Genomic DNA, 23,631 nt, shown 5'->3' with positions numbered 1-23,631 from the left:
CCTTTTTCTGGGCTTATCTGTTCTCAGGCAAGAGAAGCCTGATGGGAGGAATTCAGAGTTTTTAATATAAGGTTTTAGCTAAGTCTCAGTTGCTGTTACGATATATGGCTTATAGTGTTCGATCCAGGCATAGAGATCTGGAGTTTTGTTTCTGATGCTTTGGAGATTGATGGTAAAGAGGTTAAGAGTTTTGTGATAGTTCTTGTGATAAAGAGGGGAGTGAATGGGTCCAGGATTGGTGTGAATCTCACAGCATAGTATTAGGTTGTGGTGAGTTGTATGGGGTTAGTTGGTTGCAATTTTTTCTTTGTGTTGTATACATGTATGGAGGTTTATAGGTTCATAGGTTGGTATTAGGCTTTTGGCCCTAGGGGCTGTACAAGCCTAGCCACAACAATTCCCTGGCTATTTCATTTTAGTTAGTTTAGTTAGGTTAGTTTTATTTTAGTTTTTACATGTAAGGTTAGAATGTTTAGCTTTTTAAGAGGGGGTATGTGTTGCACATAGAGAGGGTGCTATGTCAGAGAAGTAAGTGAGTTTGGGCAGAAGAGTAGCAGTTAACTGATTGGGCTTGCAATATTCATGCATGGTTTCAGGAAAAGTATGTAATTGTAGAAAGAGGAAGGATAGAGATAGAGTAAGTAGTGCTAAGTTAGTGATGAATGGCATGTTGAGATGGAGGGATATGTAGGGTAGTGAAGAGTAAGATTTATTTGTAAGATAAACTGGAATGTAAAGACAGTGTGGTGGAGTATGGGGGTGGGGTGTGAGATTGTCAATTATACAATTAGTGAAATGAGGGGTGAAGTGAAGAATGAATTGGTAGAGCTTTATGATTGGGTGAGCAGTATAGGTAGGTGAAGCTTTGGTTAGGATAAATGTATTTGATATGGGGTGGGTATGAAAGGGGCTAGAGTAGGGAAGTGGAGAGATCCCAAGTGAACCAAGGGCAAATGTAGTTGGCAGAGCCAGGAGCGGCAGATCGCTATGCTTCAAAAAAACTAGCTTTGGGACTTGCACTTAAGTTTATTAGTGAGTAGTACAGTGTTTAGAGTGGAGAGACTAGGTGAGTAAGGACAGATGTTAATAATGTATGGAGTGAGCCCTTGGTTTAGAAAAGAGAGGAGCCTGACAGGAAAGTCTTAGCCTTTAGCACACTTTCCTGACATTTGTTAGGTGCCAAAGTGATACAGAGATTAAAGAGAGAGATGCATACTCAGTGGGGGAGAAAGAAAGGTGGTGGTGGTTGGGAGGGTTAGTGAGCTGAGAAATATGTGTGCATGCCACAGCCTAGTTTAATTTGAAAAAAGACAATAAAATGCTTTTTAACACTAGATGAGGATAAAGCAATTGGGACATATACATATAGCTTGTGATGGTGTTTTTTTTTTTGTTTGTTTCCTCCCATCCTTGGCTAGAGAGCAACAGTCGTTATATTGGTTTCAGGACCAGAAGACAGAATATCAGCCAAGTGTTTTGAGAGTGTGGGGGAGGAGTGTGGTCACTTTTCCTCATAGGTGACTAGTATAGCTTGTGATGGTGTTTTTTTAATGTATTTATTTTTTCTTTCCTCTTGTCCTTGGCTAGAGATCAGTAGTCCTTGTATCGGTTTCAGGACCAGTAGATACAATGTCACCCATGTGTGTTCAGGGTGGGGGGATGGAGTTCACTTTTCCTCGTAGGTGAGTATAGCTTATGATGGTGTTTTTTTTTTTTTGTTTCCTCCCTTCCTTGGTCAGAGAGCAGCAGTCCTTGTATTGGTTTCAGGGCCAGTAGATAGAATGTCTGCCAGGTGTATTCAGGGTGGGGGGGTGAGGTCACTTTTCCTCATAGGTGACTAGTGGCAAGCACACAGTTTGTCAGAGGGCCAGGTGGCTGCATTGGGACCAGCGACAAAAGAAAGTTTATTTGAAAGTATGTAAAAGTGAGTATCATAAATATGATTTTTGCTGCAAAGTTATCATTAATGCGTGTATATATATATATCCAATATATTTTGTGTAAATTATGCTAACAATGACAATGATGAGGATTGTTAATTAGAATGATCTTGCATAGGTGTGATGTGCACAATACCTATGTTATAATTATTATGACTTATCTCATATAATACATATGTGTTTAGGACAGTATGCCATACGTATGGAACATACATCAACATGTATTAATTAGGGTATGCAGCTCCTTGTCTCTGAAATGTATTTACAACTACAAATACTGCCTTTTACATAGAACTCTGGGACAATGAGTAGTTCAAATCACAACATACTGACATCCCTTAAGTATATCTCCATTAATTTCAAAAGTGATCTATCTCAAATGACCATGTAGGAAAGAAAGTTCTACTGCAGCATTGTCAACTTATAAGCAAAGGTTAATATTTTATTCTTCTATTTCTCATGATTTTGATTCCAAGGCGGTCCTACTAACTTTAGAGAGTGTGTTTCTCCTAGCAGCCCAATAAATCTGAGTTATACCATTTTATCTCCAACTAACAATGGTTCTAAGAAACACCGTAAACATGGCAGTATTTGAGCATGTACAAATAGGTGAGTATCTCACATAGCCAAGTCTTACTGCCATATTTTACACTTTCATTGCTTCTGGATGTAATCATTGCCAATGCGACTGCCAAGTCATTTTTACACATTCAATTGCATATATACAGCTTGTAAGGCTGCACATCTTTGTAAACAGGCTGTTAAACATGAGATCTGTCTGAACTGGGTGCCAATTCAGACACATAGTTCTAGCGTGACTTCTGTAGATGGGGCTGCAGAAGGTGAGAATGGTATTCTGTTTAGAACAGAAAGGTGGGGTGTTGAGGAGTCCAGGATTTTCATAGCACTCTTCATCAAGTGCTACATCCATAGGCTGCTGCAGGGGGATTATACCACGTCTCAATATAAAGATAAGGCTTAAAATATCTTGACCAAGGCTGTCTCAAGTTCAAATACTTTTCAGACACTGGGGAGCAATGTTATCATCATTACAGCGGCATGAACAGACGCAAGCAGGACCTGATGAACTGAGAAGTGGATGGATTTCACACTGAAAACAGCCCTCAGTTGTGTTAGTACAGTGATCCATCACCAGTGAATGATATAGCATGGGTTATTCAGCCAATACAGTTATTCATTATGCTTTCATATGTTTTCTCTACTGTACAGCTGTATAACAGATAACACAGAACTGTGAGGTGCATTAGGAGAGACTAGTTCACCTCAGACAGGCATGGAGTATGTATCCAGGCCAGCAGTCCATATCAGCTTGAGCAGGCATACCTAAACATTTATACCAAGCATACTAGTCTTCTCCAATAGCTCTCAGTGACTGTATTATGCAATGCATACAGCAGCTTAACTATGTGAGGGTTCAAACCACAAGCAGAAATTAGTTTTATTACAGGATAGTATGTGTAAAATATTAGCTGCAATATTGAATGGCATTAACAACTCAATGCTGGTAACAGCAATTATTAACTTGGAAGCATATATCCAATATGGCATAGTTAAATAAATGTTTTTACTTATTATATAATAGCATTGAGATTGATTTATTCTATGACACATTGATGCCTGCACATCATATATGAATATGTCAAAGGTGAACATATTTTTGTGTCATATTAGTTTATGTATTGAAGTAATAAAATAATATGACATGCCATTGTTATGTCTCTCCCAACCCTCTCTCTTTTTTCAATTTGCTGCTAATACCAAAATGACCATCAGCACTGAGAGCTGGATTAAGCACTGCATTTTGTCTCACCATACCACAACAGGTGGCTGTGATGGCACCACCACAGGCAGCATAGATAACTGACACGTCTGGGTCTCAACCTGTCAGTGTTGCCTCCACAATTCCTGTCTTACCTCCTCTACCTGTGTCAGGTAGCTCAGACCTATTTCTCATGTAGTGCTAATTTCCGGGAGCAGCACTACTGGAGGTGATGATTTTGTCCCATCAGGATTGCTCAGGGCTGGTGGAGGACATAATGGAGAGGAGTCTTGGTGTCTGAACTGGTAGAGTTGAAAAGGACCACTGTTGGATTGCAAACTCAATGCCACATCCAGCATTGTCTTAAGAAATTGGCACAGGAGACAGTGATGACAGTTCTGAGGGTAAGAACTAGATTCTGACCGTGCTTATGCTGAACATGGATACACCCTCAAATTCCTCTACCTATCCCCAATCATGGTGTCCTTCAATCTTTTGTATCTTGTATGTTCTGTATATCTGCCCCTGCTACCTAATATACCCTGTCTACCTGAGCTTCTTATTCCTAAGCACCTTCCCCAACAGTTCTCTGTCTAAAACAAAAAATAAAAAAAAAATGGACTTACTCCCCATACATAGCTCCCCACTTCACCTATATGTCATCTTAACACACTAATATGGACCAGTTGGGTATATAACATTATTATTTTGTTGTCACTCATCTCTAGTATGCTGACTCTCCAGATTCATCAAATTCCATGTATATTCTACATATATGTTGTGGTGAAGTGTATAGCTATGGTGCTCGCCTGCCTTCATCCTGCAAACTTCTGTATTCTTTCCCTTATGTCCTCCCCTCTGCTTGCCCTGATTTTCATCACTGTCCTATCAATCCTTTTTTCACATCTTTAATTTGGTCAAATAATAGAAACACATACAACAAATATGACCAGAAGTGTCCTATCAAATAGCCTTCACTTTTTCTCCTCAGCATTTGCACAGAGCTTGGCACCACACACCATTACTGAGTGATGGTGAATGGTGAATATTGTTAGATATCCTTTGACAAAAATTGGTGAATTTTTGCCATCACCGACAGTAATCCAGTTATCTTCACTGAATTGTGCTTAAACCCACTGCATAATAGGAGTACTGAGTAAAGGCACTACTTTGCAACAGTTACTATAACAGTTATTAGGCTGATGGATGTAATGAACTAAGAGTTCTTATGTGGTGTGTTGACAATTCACATATCTGTACGCTGTTGTTTTGGCATCATGTTAAGGGTTTGATACCAAACATGTGCCAAAATATTACTTCATGTCTCTTTATATCCCTGTCATATGTTTAACTACAAACTCTGTATTTATCTCCAGATACAACATTTCCTGATTATAACAGGACTATGAAAAATATAGTATAGCATTTGAACAGTTTGGTAATAAAGCCTTTGCAAACACATTCTTTCCTAATGCTGAGACTTATTAAACCACCCTTATCCTGCTTATATCTTCATCTTGTTTCTACTCACCCACCCTTCCTGATCTCTGTAGCAAAAACCTTATTGCACACAGCTTGACAGATTATTAATGTCAACATCTTCCCTTGCTTTAATACGTTGTCACTGTCCTTTCAATTGTATAATTGTAACATTGTGAAGCTGGAGTTCCTTTATGGTGTGCCGAGATAGTGCTCAGATCTATAGACTGACTTTTGCATAATTTCAAGGATTCTAATCCAGACCTATGTCAATTTGTTATTGACTATTTTTATAAGACTATTTGTGTGTAGCTTTTGCCCACATGTTGTATTGAACCACCATGATCTTGCTTCTCTCATAACCTACGTTTCCTGCCTCCCTCTCCCCCATCTTTCTCTGTACCCCCTTCTGTGATATCAGTCGGAGTCCATATCATGTAGACAATCTCTGGCACTGAGAAGCAATAATAACTGATGGCAAATGGCAGTTCATGTCTTATGGCAAACTCTTGTGAGGTTTGCCTTAGATCACCTTACCACATTTAGCTTCATGCAAGTATACTTAAGCCCATTGTGCTACAGAAAACCAGACTAAAAGTAATAACATGTAATACAGTTACTCTCCGATATCTGTTAAGCTGCTGGATCTTAAGTACAGTCGAAAGGATGTTACAGTCGATATAACTGTGATGAAGGCTGATGCCTACATGTCACTTTTCTTCTCCCTGTTGTCAGCATCCATACAGTATGGAATTTAAACTTACTAAAGTATGAGTTCCTATGTGGTGAGCTGAGATAATTCTTCTATCTGAACACTAAAGGTTCAAATCTAGAAGTATGTCATACAGTTATGTAATGTTTTTTCCATATTAATAGTATGTGTGTAACTGTGTGCTTCATGTGTTATTAACCCACCACAGTTCTCCTTATGTCCTCATCATGGTTTCACTCCACTAATGATTCTTGATCTAGATTAGAAACATTATTGTACACAGCCGTACTTGTAAAGTGCACAGATTTTTAAATGATGTGCACATTTCTGCATCATATCTTTTACCTTTTTATATACTGAACCTGACAGAATAATCATCATGACAACCGTAACAGTAACACAATACAGAGATGTTCAGAACTGTTCCATAAAGAAATCTCTGTGTATGTCTCTACTGTCTTTACTCATGTCTCTAAATCTCTTCCTCTTTCCACCCTCTGTGTGTCATCAGTCTTGTTCAGCAGTTATGGTATGCATGGTGTCAAGCAGCACCTGTTACTTATGGGGAATGGCACTCCACAGCTGATGACAGCATCTTTTAAGTTTTTGCCTTTGGCCACATTAGTCTGATGCCTTTTGCACTACTGTCCTTTGACTTGCTGCTCCTTGGAAAGACAAGCTAATGTTTATTAAACTACTGATGTAATGTACAACTTATGGGACTATACAATTGTTATAACTGCAATGAAGACTAATGTATACATTTTCCTTTGCTTCTATCTATTGCCATATTTTAAATTTGTGAAGCAAGGCTTCATATGTGGTGGGCTAAGATAATGCTCAGGTCTTTATATTGTTTATTATATATTATGAAGGTTCTAATCCAGAAGTATGTGAATGTGTTATTGAATGTGTATTAAATGACTGTTTTTGTGTAACTGTTGGCTACATCTTTTATCAACACACCACAATCCTGCTGCTGTATTAATCTGCTTGCTCCCTGTTGTGGACACTTTCTTGTACAGATCATGCCACAATAATTATAATGACAAACCTAAGAGTAACACAACACAAACATGTGTAGAAATTGCTCATAAGCAAAACTCTTCCTATGCCTCTATCCCTGTCTCCCAATCTCTTTTTACCATTTATTGTCCTCAACTTTTGCATGAATTGTCATCGCACAACAACAAAGTCTTGCATTAAATGGCATTTCATGTCTTATGGCAAAAGCTGAATATTTAAATTTTGACTGTACTATCACAGCTCATGTGTCACAAATATGCTTAGCCCCACTGCACTATAGAAGTACAGACTGCAGGATATACTATACGCCTTACGAGATGTTAAACTTTACATCACTGTGATGAATCTTGATGCTAACATTTTCCACTGCTTTAGTCTGTTGTCACCATCCCTTCAAATGTTTGATTTTAACTTAAGAAAGCATGACTTCTTATATGGTGAGCTTAGATAATTCTTCTATCTGTACACTTTTATTTTAATGTCAACGGTTTAAAGCCACATACTTGTCATACAATTAGGTAATGTTTTCACTTCTTAATATTATCTTATTAGGCAAGTGTTGTGCATGTTATTAACCCACCACTATCCTCCTTATGTCGTCATCATGCTTCCACTGACCTACCCCTTCTTGAACATAATAGAAACACATTATTGTATGCAGCAATACCTCTGAAAATGAGAGATTTTCAAAGGATGTTCACATTTATGCATCTCAATGTTTGTTGTGTTCATCTCTAAATTTGTGAATGTCTGGCAAATCCCTGAGGATCAGAGTCATTAAGTAACATCATACATTTCATTTGCAGATGTTGCCTGAATCCACCATTCTGTAAAGTTATGTCTGCACTCCAGCACTTACACTTGGAAATGATGTGCAACACTGTGGCACATTTTCACACACACTTTATCAGTGGAATGCACTGTCATATTTTTGACCTGTCTGGTTATATTTGCACTGCACATGGATCAATCAAGAGACAACACAAGTAAAAGTTGCATAACACGCAATTACTATTTGCATAAAGTCATCCAGAGATGAATACTCATGAATGCTTGGTTGTTAATCCACTGTTTTACAAGTGTGATTGTCATCAGAATAAGATACTGTGAAATAGGTATGTCACTCACAGTAACACAATTCACATGAATGACAAGATAGATAAATTATCTGAGCAGTATGTAATTACTTGGGATCAGCATATTGCTGTTACTTTTGCATGTCAAGACACAAGCCTTTTCACAACAATCTGTGAAGCACACTAGGTTCCCTGCAAAACACTGATGTGATAATCCTTAAAAATGTGCATTTTCACACAATTAAAGTCAGATTTCTCCTATAGTGCTTACAAATGAGTGTTTTCTCCAGATTGCGTAGATGGGTGGTTTGAATCCTACAGTGGTGAGTGTTTGTGTGTGTGTGTGTGTGTGTGTGTGTGTGTGTGTGTGTGTGTGTGTGTGTGTGTGTGTGTGTGTGTGTGTGTGTGTGTATGTGTATCTAGTATTAGGTAAGTATAGCTTCAACAACTGATGCACTATGCCTACTCCCACTAAGGCAAAACGTTTACACTGGGGGGGAGCTCCAGTCCCACTTTTAACACAAACATCTTCTCTGGAGCACACTGATAAGTTCATTCTGACAAAAGTGCATTCTCTCCCTGTAGAAGTCAGACTACTTCTATAGCATGTGTCGTTGTTATTTTGCTCTCTAGCTTATGTAACCTATATAGGTAGGTGGTTTACATCCAGCATTGCTGAAATAGTGTCTCTGTGTGTACTATCATGTAAAGTTGCTTCATCACAACACCTATGTACACTTCCAATTAATAGACATGTCTTCACAGGCAGACAGCTACACTATCAATTTCTGTATTCCCCTGGCAAATCCCAGTTTGGAAACACACTGATTAGATAATGCTTTAAAAATGCATGATCTCACTGCTGTAATATTACGTCTGCTGTGGCACTGGCAGTTGATACTGTGTTCTCTAGACTGTGAAACATAAATAGGTAGAAGATTTGAATCCAGCAATGATTGACTACTGTGAGTGTTTGTTTCCCTACATGCTGTATAGAAAATGCTTCAAAGACATATATAGTATGTAGCTGTAGAGTGTTATTGAGCCCTTCCATCATTTTCTTACCTTATTTACAGAGCCATTACCCTTTTAAACAATGGTGATGTCATCCATTCAGCTGTGCACTGTCACAGTTGTATGACATATCTTGTGGCGTTTGCGATTCATGCAATGTTCTCTAGATTGTAATCTTAGGTATCCAGTTCTAATCCAGCCATTACTCTTTTGACTCAGTTGTGTCACTATGTCAATGACTGTATATGTAGGTAACAATGTCATCACTCATCTCTGTGTGTTGTTTCTCATAGAAAAATTTCTGTCTGTTTTTCACAGACAAATGTCTATTTTTTTCTGTCTATTTTTCACAGACAAATGATTCCTTTGATAAATTTGCCATTTCTAATATTATGTGAGGAATTGAAAGAATGTTCAGTATATTGTTGCCTTAGTAAGCTATGGGTTTAAATCTGTGATTATCAACACATTGTGCATGATTGGGATTGTACCGTCACAGTAATGACTGCATTATGCATCTCGTGTTGGATATACATAGCATCATGCAATAGAGTGTGACACTGAGACAGATTGCACCACTCTTTTAACCAAATTACAGGCATGACTTGCAGCAGTAAGATGATGTAAATCTTTCAAATGCAAAATTATCTTACAATTGTAGTAAGACTTTTTCTGTGGCATGTTCAGTCACAATATCATGTCACTTCTGTGTTTGGATAGTTAGGTGCTCAAAACCCACAGTGAGCAAGTGTAATCACTGTCAGTATACTGCTGTGCATGAATGGCATCCCAGGAATTGAAATGTGTGCAATTTCTGTGGGAGAGGCCTCCCCATCTCTTTTACCTCAAAATGGTTTGCAACACAATGATATGATACAATGACTTCACAGAGGTGAAGTCTCATAGTTATTTTAAAATGTTCACTGTGGCAAGTGTGATTAATACATACTTCATTAGCCTGCAGACTTACATAGGCAGCAGTTCAATTATAGAAAAGGACAACATTATGGGAGTGTACTGATATGACACTATTTCATCAAGTTATTTGTATTCATTTTTATGTTGGACAAACAATTTTCAACACATTTGAGGATTTCATGGCAGTAAAAAAGGTGTTCTGGGTTTCTTGTGTTGTGAGTGCTCCTGTGGCACATGCAGCTAGTACTGATTTGAATAGCTTATCTACACAGCTATGCTATATTTTGAATCTGAGACTGTGTGTAAAAACAATGTGGATGGAAAACACTGCCTTGTCCAAGTAACACTGATATTAGATTGTTCTCAGTTGTGGGAACATTAACATAGCTACTTGCTTTTCATCACTCTGACAAATTATTATTGGATAAATTGACATCAAAAGCCCTTTCTTACATCACATCTTGATTGCTATTATTTGTGACAAACTTCAGTATTATCTCCTGTGGATGCAGCAACAAATAGCTCTGTAGAAGTGTGTAATATTATTGGCAGGAGTTTGAATCTGATAACATCTGTCTGTACGACTGTGTCAGATAGGAGTGGCTTGGGCAAAGAAAGTACTTATGGCACAATCAGACGGACACATGTTTAAGATCTCGCCCTCCAAGTTAGGGAACTTATATGCATTACAATATGAGACTAATATAATCCTTTCAAGGGTATTCTTTATGACACAACCAATATGTCTGTTTCTATGGCATCAATGGTTGATACACATCTCTCTGTGATCTGTCCTGGCATGTGTTTGAGTCTGGCAAAATGCAAATGCTGATTATGTCAGGGATTGCTCACATGCATTACGTATTTTCCAGCTAATAATACTCTGTATTGCATGTCTTCATACAAACATTATTACTGTAATTATTTTGTGCACACTAGAGCTTTATAGGACATGAGGACTTCTATAGCAGTTCTTTATGTGTGGCATGCTACAAAATCTTCATAAAGTGTGACTGACCCTGTGTTTTGGCATTTTCCTGTGTGATTGTGTTGTTTAGTTGAAGTTATGGTATGCTTTGTTGAAATGCCTTGTAAATATGCCCTTTATAATGATGTAGTAGATGTGAGGTGTACAATAAAGAGAACTTTACTCTAGAATGTCAAGAGATATTTCTTTTCATTTCTTGTTCTTGGTCAGGATTTAATTCAATTATCCTCTCTAATATTGGCTTTGCCAATATCCATGAAATGGAATTAGTGACCTACAAGTGACGGATAACATTTGTCACAGGCCAGTGTACATTTGGTATATGTGCAATGTAAAGGTACAAGAGGTCAGTTAGTAATAAATGTTAACGTTTCACATGGGTGTGTTGTATGTTACTCTACTGTCATAAAGGTCTTATTAGTGTTGTTCATAAAGCTCACATTGGGGCTATATATATTAATCACAATATACTGCATTCAAATATGTACTTAATATACTCGTTCAGGCCAGCATTTGTGGTATGGCACTTACACTGGGAAAAAAGCACATCCTATCACTGCTTACATAAACACAAATGCAAGATAGTCACAAATAATTGAAGCCTGACAGTTGCTACGTTTGCCCATTAGCTGGTGTCTTAATGGCATACTGCTGGCATGTACTTTTATTTTGCTCATGTCTTCCCTGGGTTGCCTATACATTTGTAATATAAACAGAAATATATCACAGGCATATTGATATACATCATGACATTCACAAACACAACCTATTTGTCAGGGGATGGACTACACTTGCCTTGTACCTTGATTTATGTGCATTTTCCCATAGGCCATGTTAGCATGACTTATTGTACATATACGCTTGTCACATCTGCTATAGTTAGACAAGTGGTAGTATGTATATCAGAGCATTATTCTGTTTATATCCTGATCAGCATTTTTCTACATATATATATATATATATATATATATATATATATATATATATACAGCAAGCATTAACCTTCTACCATTGATCACATGTATGTCACTTAAAAATATTTTATTTCATCACTTAATAATATCATTGGAATGATTGCACAGGTGTCAGTTATTCTGCTCCATATTTCCACATTGTCACAGGTGTGTTAGCTGCCATAACAACTGTCAGTATTGTTTCCTAAATAGACATAAGGCAATGACAGATTAGAATTCTTTAACCTGTTAATGTAATTTATTACTATTAATCACTTCCACAGTATACATTCCATTGGCAGACTAGTTAAATTTAACTGCCACATTTATGTAGTTAGACACTCCCCAGGATTCACGAAGCCTCCATGTAAGAGTTATAACTCTTACACGGAGGCTGCAGTTAAACGGAGTGATGTCAACATGCTCTGCATATTCATGAGAGCATGCTGAATCACACCTAAGTCGAACATGGTCCGTGTAAGACAGTAGGGGGCGTGTCCGTAGGCTGAGTCCTGCAAGCGGACACGCCCCCAGAAGTGTAAAAGTGCCCAAAGTAGACACCCACAACAGAGTCCACGGAAATGTGAATAAACACAACACAACACATGCCCCTACAGACTATTAAACATAAAACAATCTAAATGAACATGTCCTATTTTTTTTAAATTGTAAAGATGTTTAACCGTGAGTGCGCTTATGCTGGTGTGCCCGTAAGCGCAGCTACAGTTAGCAGTCAATGGGAAAGCATATAAGAACTAAATATGCAAAATAAGTCAGGAAGCAATAGCGTAGCGGTAGAGATGCCGGCTGCAGAGCAGGCATTCATGGTTCGAACCCCCACAACACAAATTTTTTTTTTTTGCAAAATAAGCAGGAAACAAGTCCCTGACACATATGTACACATAAAACCAGAATATATGTAAAATGCAATGAAATATCCCATTTATATTGAATAAATATGAGCTAAGAAATGAATATAAACTGCCAGATGTGCCCATAGCTGAGCTACAGTACAACAGAGTGAGTGTATGTGCCCGTAGATAAGCATTGGTTTAACTGGTGCAAAATAAGTGGTTTACCATGCTAAATATATGTGCCCCTAACTGAGCTGAGCAGAATATGCGTGCCGATAGCCAAATGAGGCTTAAACCAGTGTACCCCATTTGCGCGGAGCTGCGCACCGCGCAAACAAGCTAACCGACGGGCAACGTTGAGCAAGCCGTATCAAAACTGCCTTTACACAGACACACCCCTCAACATGTCTAGACAGTCATGAAAAATAAAAAGCAGTGGCCAGGTTTGAACCCAGGATACTATACACCATAGTCAATGTACAGAACCACTAAACCATGACAGCAGTACCTAGAAATGCAATAATAGCTCATATATAGGAATGAATACAAACTACAGCATGACAATGCAGGTTTACTGAAGTTGATACAATTCCAAAATGGCCAATCACAGATATGTGCGGGAAAAACGGACTATATAAGCCCCATAGGCGGGAATACACAGCATAAACAGTTGTAGAACAGACGTGCAGGAAGAATGTCAGGTGTAGGAGAGGGTAGTCGCTTTCGAGCACAGAGGTGGGGTGTTGAGGAGTCCAGGTACATGGCCTGTCTCGTAGTCCACAACCATGAGGCCCAACTCATGCAGGGCCAGGTCCTCTGGGGAGCATACAGGGCTGAGGCGTGGGACCAGTTGGCTCATGAACTCACCAGTGCCACAGGAATTCCAAGGACAGGTGAGCAGGTCCATCACCACCATGCAGACCTGAAGAGACGCAAGCAGGACCAACTGAACCTTTGGATCCAGGAGGCCCGGCAATCACCCAACGCCCCACCACTGAGTAAGTAACAATTAATTATGTATGTAGAAAGTTAAACTACCTGAAATTATGGAGATGTGTATTCCAATATTACTTCATTTATATTACAGCTGCAGGTGTCCGTTCTGCGAACCGCAGAGCCTATGCCGATAGGCTGGTGCGGTTGCACCACCAGGCAGGTCAGTAATCCACTACTAGTAACTGTAAAGATATATAAATGTATGACAGTCAGCAAAAGAGTGCAGTGTATCCAGGAAGGAATTAAATCTGCAAGTAACAGTGTGAAAGTGTATGCAAGTATTGCCTGATTACAACAGTTCCCAGCCTGTAAGTGTAAACTAAACATGACACTGTCCAACATATATTTTGAAATAAAACTGCCCTGCCTGTAAGAAAATAGTAGACAACCTGCAGCAGCATGTAAAGTACAGCTGCAGAAGAGGATGAAATCACATGTGTGAAATATATCCCTGTGGAAATACTGAAACATGACAGAAGTGAGACTGCTGGAAAGAACTGTAATAACTACTGTTAAAACATGTCAATAAAGCCTAGAAGTACCAGTCTGAATAGTAACATGAAAGCAAGTGAGAGAGTGTGAGAAAGTGTCAGGAATACAGCAATACAGTAGTAATAACCCCTGAATAAACTATACTGCAGTTAGGACAGAATTAAATGCATGTGAGACTTAGAACCAAACAGCAAAATCTGTTCAAAGTTTTGCTGCATGTGGAATGTGTACACTAAAATCTGGATATGTTGCTCCCAGTCTGAAATACGCAGATAGGATGATTGTCTGATATGCCAAACATTCACACTTGTCTACAAGTATATAAAGCAAAGGTAACAGGATGATGTATCTGAACAAAGCTCGATATGAATGTGTATGAACAGCAATAAAATGTAGATTGATGTTGCTGTAACAGTCCCATCTGCAAGGTTAAGTAGTTAACATATAGGACACTGTAGTTAGAACAGTAGTGTGTATATAACTGTAGCTATTAGAAATGTACAGCATATGTATTTGTATTCGAAGGTGTTAATATTACTTTATTTACCCCACCCTCTAACCACCTATAACCCATTCCACGTGAAAATGGTATGTGCAATCACAATTACCACCGCTGGATGTCTGTCCTGTTGGGTCATATATATTTGCATGTCTGTTGATGCATCCGCCCTGTTCATACATCCACACCTGATGGCCTGTTGCCATCAATCAACCCTGCATGTTGTTGGACTGTGTATTACTGTTCAAATTATGCATGTGTTATGCACGCTGTTCAATGGTGTGAATATCTGGGTGTTTGGTTAATGGGAATACTAATGCATGCTGTTACAACTAATTGTGAATGGTATTATATGTCACTAACCCAAACTGTCATGACATAATGCAAAACATAGAACGACAGGGAAGGCGGGTTCCAGCGGACCCACCTCTCCCACCTCAGCTGGCGAGTGCACCTGGCACTAGTGCCGAGTCGGACCCTCCTCCGGTGGCCCTGTGCCACCTGCGGGTGGAAGTGCTGCAGGGGATGGGGCTCACCCCCCCTCTGCAAGTGTGGCCAGAGGAGATCCACCACTCACCCTCCGTAGCGTCCGGACTGTGATGCATAGGGAGATTCGGGACTCTGTCCTCGAGCCCCTACGCCAGCTCGAGGCATGGGTGGTGCAACTAACGGGCATGCCCATTGCCCCGCCTACACAGCCCCCAGCACAGCCCCGTCCTGGGCAGTGAAGGAACAGTGGCAACTGCCTATGGGTGGGGATATCAGTTCCACTGTTGCCATCTGTGGGCTCATGGGCTCTGGATATCCAAACCTCCATCCCGTCAATTGTGTAACCCCCCCACACGTGTCATACACCGCCCCTGTATGCGTCTTGTTTGTCTTGTCTGTTAACCTACCCAACCTACCTCCCCAGCTGTACCGACTACCTTCACCTGACATACCACTCTCACCTGAAAAAAAAAAAGGGCACTCTGTACCCACTAAAATTACGCCCATACATAGCTGCCCATTCCGCACACATGTCTACTGGACATGGAACCTATCAATTCCAATTGGCTGTACAACAAGTATTATTGTTGTCCTGACACCTCTCTCAGGGGTGGAAGGTTTCAAATGTCACACCAAATTACATACATATGCACAGCTGTTGCTGCTGAAGAAATGGGCAGCTATGGGCCTTACCTACATCCCTCCTGCACATCCCAAGCTTGTTTCCCTACTGTCTTACCCTCTTTGTGACCCCTTTTCACCACTTTCCTGTCTCCCCATTTTCTTTTCTTTCATGAAAATAGCTGGTGTCGCAAGAGTAAGCACGTTTAAGTGGTTGTAATCAGGTGTGCTTGTGCTTGTGAGCTAACCGCCAGTGCGCATGTGAGCTCCAAGCAAACCAGCGCTAACCCGGTTGCAACTGCTTAAAAGTGCCTTAGGCACTTTGATTGACAGGTCCTGTACTCAGTTCAAAAGAAAAATAAAATCCCACTGTGAGTCCCAAACCCAGGACCTTGGCAACTATAGTCTGCATGAATTACCACTAAGCCATGACTTTTATACAACAACATTGTGCTAAAGTAAATATATCATGTAACAGTAGGAATGAATGTAAAGGGAATATAGATGTGTAGTACACAAAGCATGACATTTAGAATCACAAACAAAACTGGTGGATTTCCATAATAGTAGTGTGTGAACAGAAACAGCCATGCTAGTTGGAAGCTAGTAGGTAATAATGTCACCATAGCACCTTGCAAGACACACACATACTCACAGCAGGATAAGCACTGCCCATACCCCACAACCTCTTACAGGAACACATCCGGACCAAGTAATAAAATATGTGGAGCAAAGGCCCAAAACCAGGGACACATTACAAATAAAGTTACAACAAACGCAGGCAGTTCAGAAAGTAACAGGGTCTACACCTTGTGGGATGTTTGGAAGGGTATGCAGTCTGGAACTTGAATGTTTGTCACCATATTCTGACTTGAGCCCAGACTGACTTGCCAGATAAAGGTGTGCATGAGATATTGACCACATTATGAGGCAGAAATGTGGACAGCCTGCAAATATCTGTACACATGACGGGTCCAACACCACCATATTTGAATAGTTAAGAACCTAGACATAGCAACAGTGAATGTCTTACAGGGATGCCCCACAGACCCCATGTGAAATGTACAAACAGTAGGCAGAAAGGTGTAACACATGCAATGGTAACTATGGAGTCCGGAAAGTATTCACCACTCGCATGGCAGAAAAGTGTAGTAATACATATGCTCATGCTAACCCACAGTCACAACTGCAGCATACCAGACATTTTAATGGCTGTACCCCACTGATATGTACCATTCCATGAGGCACATAACTGATGAACCTGAAAGTCTCTGGGGCCTGCTCAGCAGCATACTCAAATACCCTAATAGATGTCAAGGCCCACACCATGGCCAGACCACACTGCATGCTGTAACACCCTAGCAGATATAGCAAGCATTCCAAGGTGTGAATGTACATGGAAAATAGGAAAGCTACAGCAGCACACTACAGTCAAGACACCTAGTAGGCATACAAGTAGTGACTGTAAAGGGCAACTATTGAAGCCTTAGCAACAGAGTGCAAGCAAAAGTGAAAGGAAAGCACACACACACACACACACACACATTAACAATAGTAGTAGTTGTAGTTGTCAGTGTACATACACAGTTAGTACAGGAAACTGGAGAAATGAATGGAGGAATGTTAATCTACAACACACCTGGAAATATGAGAGAGATACCAACCTTTACACTCACAGAACATTGTCCACAGCATAACAGCATGGTCCCTGCCCTTAACATCTGAAAGGGCTACGCCTATCTCACACAACTTTTTATAGCACTGTTCTGGAATCACAGTGAGAACTGCAATCAGTACCCAACTGGCTGCATGCAGTTAGCAAATGCTGGCTAACAATTGGTGCAGAGGCCATCACATGGGCATATGCAGATACCTACAAAAGTATGCTGTACTCCATGTCCATGCATGCAATACTTTCATTGCACCCTGAGAAGGACGTGAGAGACAGACAGAGACAGAGAGAGAGAGAGAGACAGAGAAAACTGCAATTAAGCAGACAGAAACGAATTGTTCAGCAACAGCTACCTGAAAGCTGACAACTGGGAAGTGGAGCAGCAGGACAGAGAACCAGACAGCAGCAGAAGCAGCTGTGACAAACACAGGTAATGTAAAGTAATACTATAAAGGTGTACATACTGTGAACCCTCCATATGTGTCATTGGTCTGTATCCATATGTATATGAAGATGTGTAAAGGGCAGGAGACATACAGCAACTATCAGTGAAGGCTGTACATACATTTGTATGTGAGAGCATCTATGTGCACATATCAATGTTGTTTGATTGTAGGTTGTAGTGCCATGTACAAATTAGGTTACACAGCTATGTATGTTTAGCAGTATGTTAGTGTGTGTATACAGTATGGTAGACAAATATGTTGATATACCTGTCCAACATATGGATATGTATGTATGTCAACATATGTATGTGTATATATATATATATATATATATATATATATATATATATATATATATATATATATATATATATGATATGCATATATGTATACATAGAGAGAGAGATGTAGGAATACATAGACAGATGTCGATAGAATATTGTACCAACATATCTATGTAATGCACACATGCAGATATAGATATATGTAGATACATATACATAGACAGACTGATCTGACTACCTACAGGTATGATTGTATATGATGACCTGCAACACAGCCTGTCCCACCCCTCTGTCACTCACACCCCCTCTGTGCCCCCCCACATCTATAGCAATATATGTACATCAATATATATATATATATATATATATATATATATATATATATACATATAGATATATAGATATATATACATATAGATATATAGATATATATACATATAGATATATAGATATATATACATATATATATATAGATATATATATATATATATATACATATATATATATATACATAGAGAGAGAGAGAGAGAGATGTATATAAAGTCTGAGTGAGGCACATGTGTACAGATGTATTGCAACAGGTGCCTGGTGACAAAGGCATGGAGTGAACACCAGTGTCAAAACCGAGTATCATACCACATTCCAGATCACCAACACCAGTAACCACCAGATATGTGATTGGCTGCCCACCACTGCATGTGTCAGGGGTGAGCAGGGTCAGAAATGTGTACAATAGTGGCCCCAATGATAGTCACAGTGGCACACTATCCCTGGAATACCTGCACATGGTATGTGTCCGCAGACATGGTGAGTCAGGTATGGACATGTAGGTCGGTGTACCCCCCACACCACATAATGGATGCCATGGTATGGACCTCACATGACAGCAACAGATATGGAGAAGGACACAGTGACATGTACAACACTGTGACAATGCACTCAAACACATTACCAATGCACAGTGACTGACAACACCACAGAGTACACATATGCTACCCACATAGAGGTTACCACTCCCAGATTTACATATGGAGATCACACCCATGACAGATGTCCAACAACCATAGTAACACCTCCCACCATCCACAACCTAAATGTCTGCTGTGTGTCGTCCGTGCCACTGCAATAGTGTGCACATGTGGAGGTAAGAGTTCCTACTCACAGATAAGACACACCCTGCAATAAACCACACAGTGTTAAGAAGCGAGACTCCCCATGAGTACATGTCACACATACCCCTGCTGAATGTTAGTCAGATAGGTAATATGCCATATGAGTCACCCTGTGTAACTGTGTGACGGCAGCAGGTACCATCACACCACATGTGTCACAATGGTCAGGGTAGCAGAACAGTACGCTGCTGTAGACACAGGGCAATAGCATATTGTATAGTATTGTATTGTAATGTAATGTATTGTGTTGTATTGTATTGGTATGGTGAGGTGCCTCCTTCATGGAGTGGAACCACTGCTGCTGTGCGCCAGTGTACAGGTACATATCCTGTAGTCAGGCTAGTGTTACATAGCACTTCTATATGTGTGTTTAGCTCCTGTCAGAGGTTATGTAGCATGCAACTGGGGATACCATCAGGTCCCATCCATGTTGTGTATTCTGCTGTCCTGCGGGTGTCTCTCACCTGGACATCTGTGATGATGGGGAGGTTACAGTCAGCTGGGATAACTATGCCTTATTACAGGGGAGAGGGCGGGTGACACCTGCACTGAACCTGTCCACCACAATGTTGTCGATATCTGTGGTGTCAGTGAAATATGTGTTGTGTACTACCTATGGGCATAGAGGATGGCTCCTGACCAGGTTGCTAACATAACTGAAGAAGGCCTCCTGGTCATCTGTAGTGTCACTCTTGATTTCCCTCTCAACGTTGCCCATGTAGTCAGTATGATGGGAAATAGATCCTTACCAGTGCTGCTCAGACATGCCCTCCCTTCAGTGAATGATGTTCTGTCTTGCAGTAGCTTCCATCTTCTGTAATACAATCTGTCTATGGCTGGGGTCCACCAGACAGGATGCTGTCCCTTTGTGGAGAGTGTCTTGGTCATATATGGGATTGCATGTTCCATGCATTCTTGGAGATGTCTGTAGAAAGCAATTGTGTAGGGGTCAGCATTGTGGGTTGTATCTGCCACTGGCCCAGTGGGCTGTAAGGATACCATATCACTGTTACAAAGTGTAAAGTTTGTATCTGTAATGTTATGCACTATAGTCATCTGTGCTGGTGGTGGAGATGGGATATGTATATCCGGGGCAATCAGTGTGTGGTCAGCCCACAGTAGTTGCTGATGTAGGCCATACAGTACCGAGATACAAACCCCCAGAGTGAGGAGGTGCTTCTGACCTGAATCGGTGTTCTGACTGCTGGTGTTTGGTAGTATGTCGTATGGAGTCTGCCAGGTACTGTTGCACAGTTGCTGGCCGAGCACTGATACCTGGCCATCTACATGTGTATCCACCAATAGACAGACAGATGCTACATATGTGAGATATGTTGTATCATAACAGTCGAGTAGCATGTGTAGTGTATGTGTGCCAAAGTCTGCTGACATATATTGCTGATACCAGGTTATTTTCTTTCTCAGGTACATGGCCCACCCGCGGAACCCCACCTACTCCACAGCTAAGGATGAGGAGATACACCAGAGCCTGGTGCGGGACTATGCAATACTCTTTTCCCGCACCAGCCAGAATCAGCAGGAGAGGGCTGCACTGTGGCAAGACCTTGTCCGTCGGGTAAATGATATAGGCACGCATAATAGGACATATGAGCAGGTACGACATCACTGCAGTGATTTAATCAGACATGTCCGTCAGCGTGCAGATATCCACAGGCAACAGGTCGCCACAGGTGGTGGGGTGGCTACACATCCCCCACTCACCAGACTGGAGGGACTACTCCTGAGTGTAGTGGCTCCAGTTCACCAGCAACAACAACAGCAGCAGACATGCATCATGATGGAGGCTGGAGCCACACAGCAGCAAGACAGTGAACGTGCAGGTAATATGTCATATGTATAGTTGACTGTTGTGTACACTGGTAGTTAATGCATGTGTGAGGTGTGTCCTTGGTTTGTAGCTGTCACCATAGTATTTAATGTGCAAGTGTGATATCCTCAATATTAGCTGCTGACCTGTGAAAGGTGACTGTTGTACTCCTGACCTGTATCATACTCAGTAACAATGGCACAGTTGTGCCCACTGACATTATTTTCTTCATGTCTGCAGGACCCTCTGGTATAACTGCAATGCAGCCTATCCATGCTGGTGAGTGTGTATTAACAATTCCTGTAATAGTGTTGATAGTAATAGTACTAAGCTCACTTAGTAGTGCCCTTTGTATGCATGTAGGTGTGTCTGTGTCTGTGTGTTGATATCACGCATACTGAGTACTGTAGAATTGTGTGAAACTGTGTGCATGTGTGCATGTGTGCACGTGTGCACGTGTGCATGTGTGCACCTGTGCAGGTGTGCATGTGTGCATGTGTGCACCTGTTCAGGTGTGCACGTGTGCAGGTGTGCACCTGTGCATGTGTGCATGTGCACGTGTGCATGTGTGCATGTGTGCAGGTGTGCATGTGTGCATGTATGCACCTGTGCATGTGTGCAGGTGAGCATGTGTGCACCTGTGCATGTGTGCATCGCTGGTAATGTGTAGACATTGTAAACTGTGTTTCCTGTTTCCTTCCCACAGGTTCTGTTGCTGCTCTGGTGTCATGTAGCAGGGAACCTGAGTCAGGTGCCGTGGGTACTGATAATGATGACATCGGTGTAATGGCACAGGAAGGTATGCCAGGGTCCGCCATTGGTCAGCCGATTGACAGTACACAGCTGTCGACCCCATCAATGCGCACAGTTATCCTGCCAATACACCCCTTGTCACCACTGTCCCTAGGTGATGGACAGCATACAGTGGGCATTGACCAGGGTAATGTGGTATCTGTGGCACATGCCTCCCCACACAGCAGCCATGGGCATGGCCCAGAGATGGTACCATACAGACAGATGTCCAGGGGTTCTCGTGGGAGCATCCATGGGCGTACTGCCCCTGTCAGACGTGCCCACAGAGGTCTTACAACCTCAGCTATGTCATGCAGGCACAGTCACGTATGGAACGGTACACCAGACAGGGTCTGAGGGAGCTGGCAGCATGTCGCACAGCCATGACTGACAGTATGCGTGACATTGCGGCTGCCATCCGTGATTTCACCGATGTCATAGACAGACGTTGTGGGGACATATTAGACCGGATCCACAACTACATGTCCATGAGCCAGGGTGATGGTGGGCGGTTGAGGCGTCGACGTGGCTGTATGCCAGCAACAGCAGCAGCTGGCAGTTGGCGCGGACGACAACAGGGCCGCGGCCACCCCGTAGTGCCAGCAGCAGCCCCAGCAATGCTGGGTCTGTGCTGTCATCAGACCGCCCCAGGAGACCACGTGCACATGGCTCTGGCCAGGCCCGACAGGGATCTGTGTCCAGTCAATGAACACCTGCTTCTGATGACAGTACCCAGTCTGGGTTGGTACCGGATACAGTCCATAGCACCCCTGCAAGGCACAGGTACCGTGTCCGTGGCCAGAGACACTGATCTGTATGACCTGGCAGGTACAGTCTGTGGCTGTCCACAAACACCAGTATATGGCAGCCATGAGGTGGAACTGTGTGCATCCATACACACATGCAAATTGACAACACCTAGGGCTACCGCATACGCACACACACTGCATCAACATTGCCCCACCTTCTACTGCTGTCCCTCACCAACACACATACACATACATGTCAATTGGTGGTATGGGTGGCTGACTCAGGCATACCAAGTTCACACCCTGTGCATATGATGAAACTGTGCCACCTCCTGCAATCTGTAACAACTGTGCAGGTACAGGTTAACATGTTGCTGATGCACAGGGTGACCACATAGATGTGTAGTAATAGTATCATGTTGTTAACAGTACTGTGTGCTGAATTAATTGTGGGTATATCACAGCATGCCTGATGCAGTAAGTGTGTGATTGTCATGTCCTGTTGTCTACACCCATGGTAAGTACCATAGTGTATCATCTGCACATGTTGGCATACTGGTGGTAATGATGTCAACAGAAGGCTACATACATAGGTAGCACAGGGGATAGGGTAATGAATGTAGTAATACACAATGATGGACATGTAAATTACAAGTGGCATGTTGCCCACACTAGACTCTGCAATGCAGATGTTTGAGGATGTTGATATGTGTGCAGTACTACACGACTGGTACAGGACACACAGGAGCACCCTAGCACTGCATGCTCACATCTCATACCATGCTAGACAGCCCCAACACACATAACTAACTGTCACAGGAGGGAGAGTCCCCATATATGTCAGGGATACT

Source organism: Protopterus annectens, chromosome 1.part1, assembly GCF_019279795.1.
Source record: "Protopterus annectens isolate FY-2018-M chromosome 1.part1, PAN1.0, whole genome shotgun sequence".
Classification (NCBI taxonomy): domain Eukaryota; kingdom Metazoa; phylum Chordata; order Ceratodontiformes; family Protopteridae; genus Protopterus; species Protopterus annectens.
The sequence above is the reverse complement of the archived record's forward strand: the minus strand, read 5'-3'. Positions refer to the sequence as shown.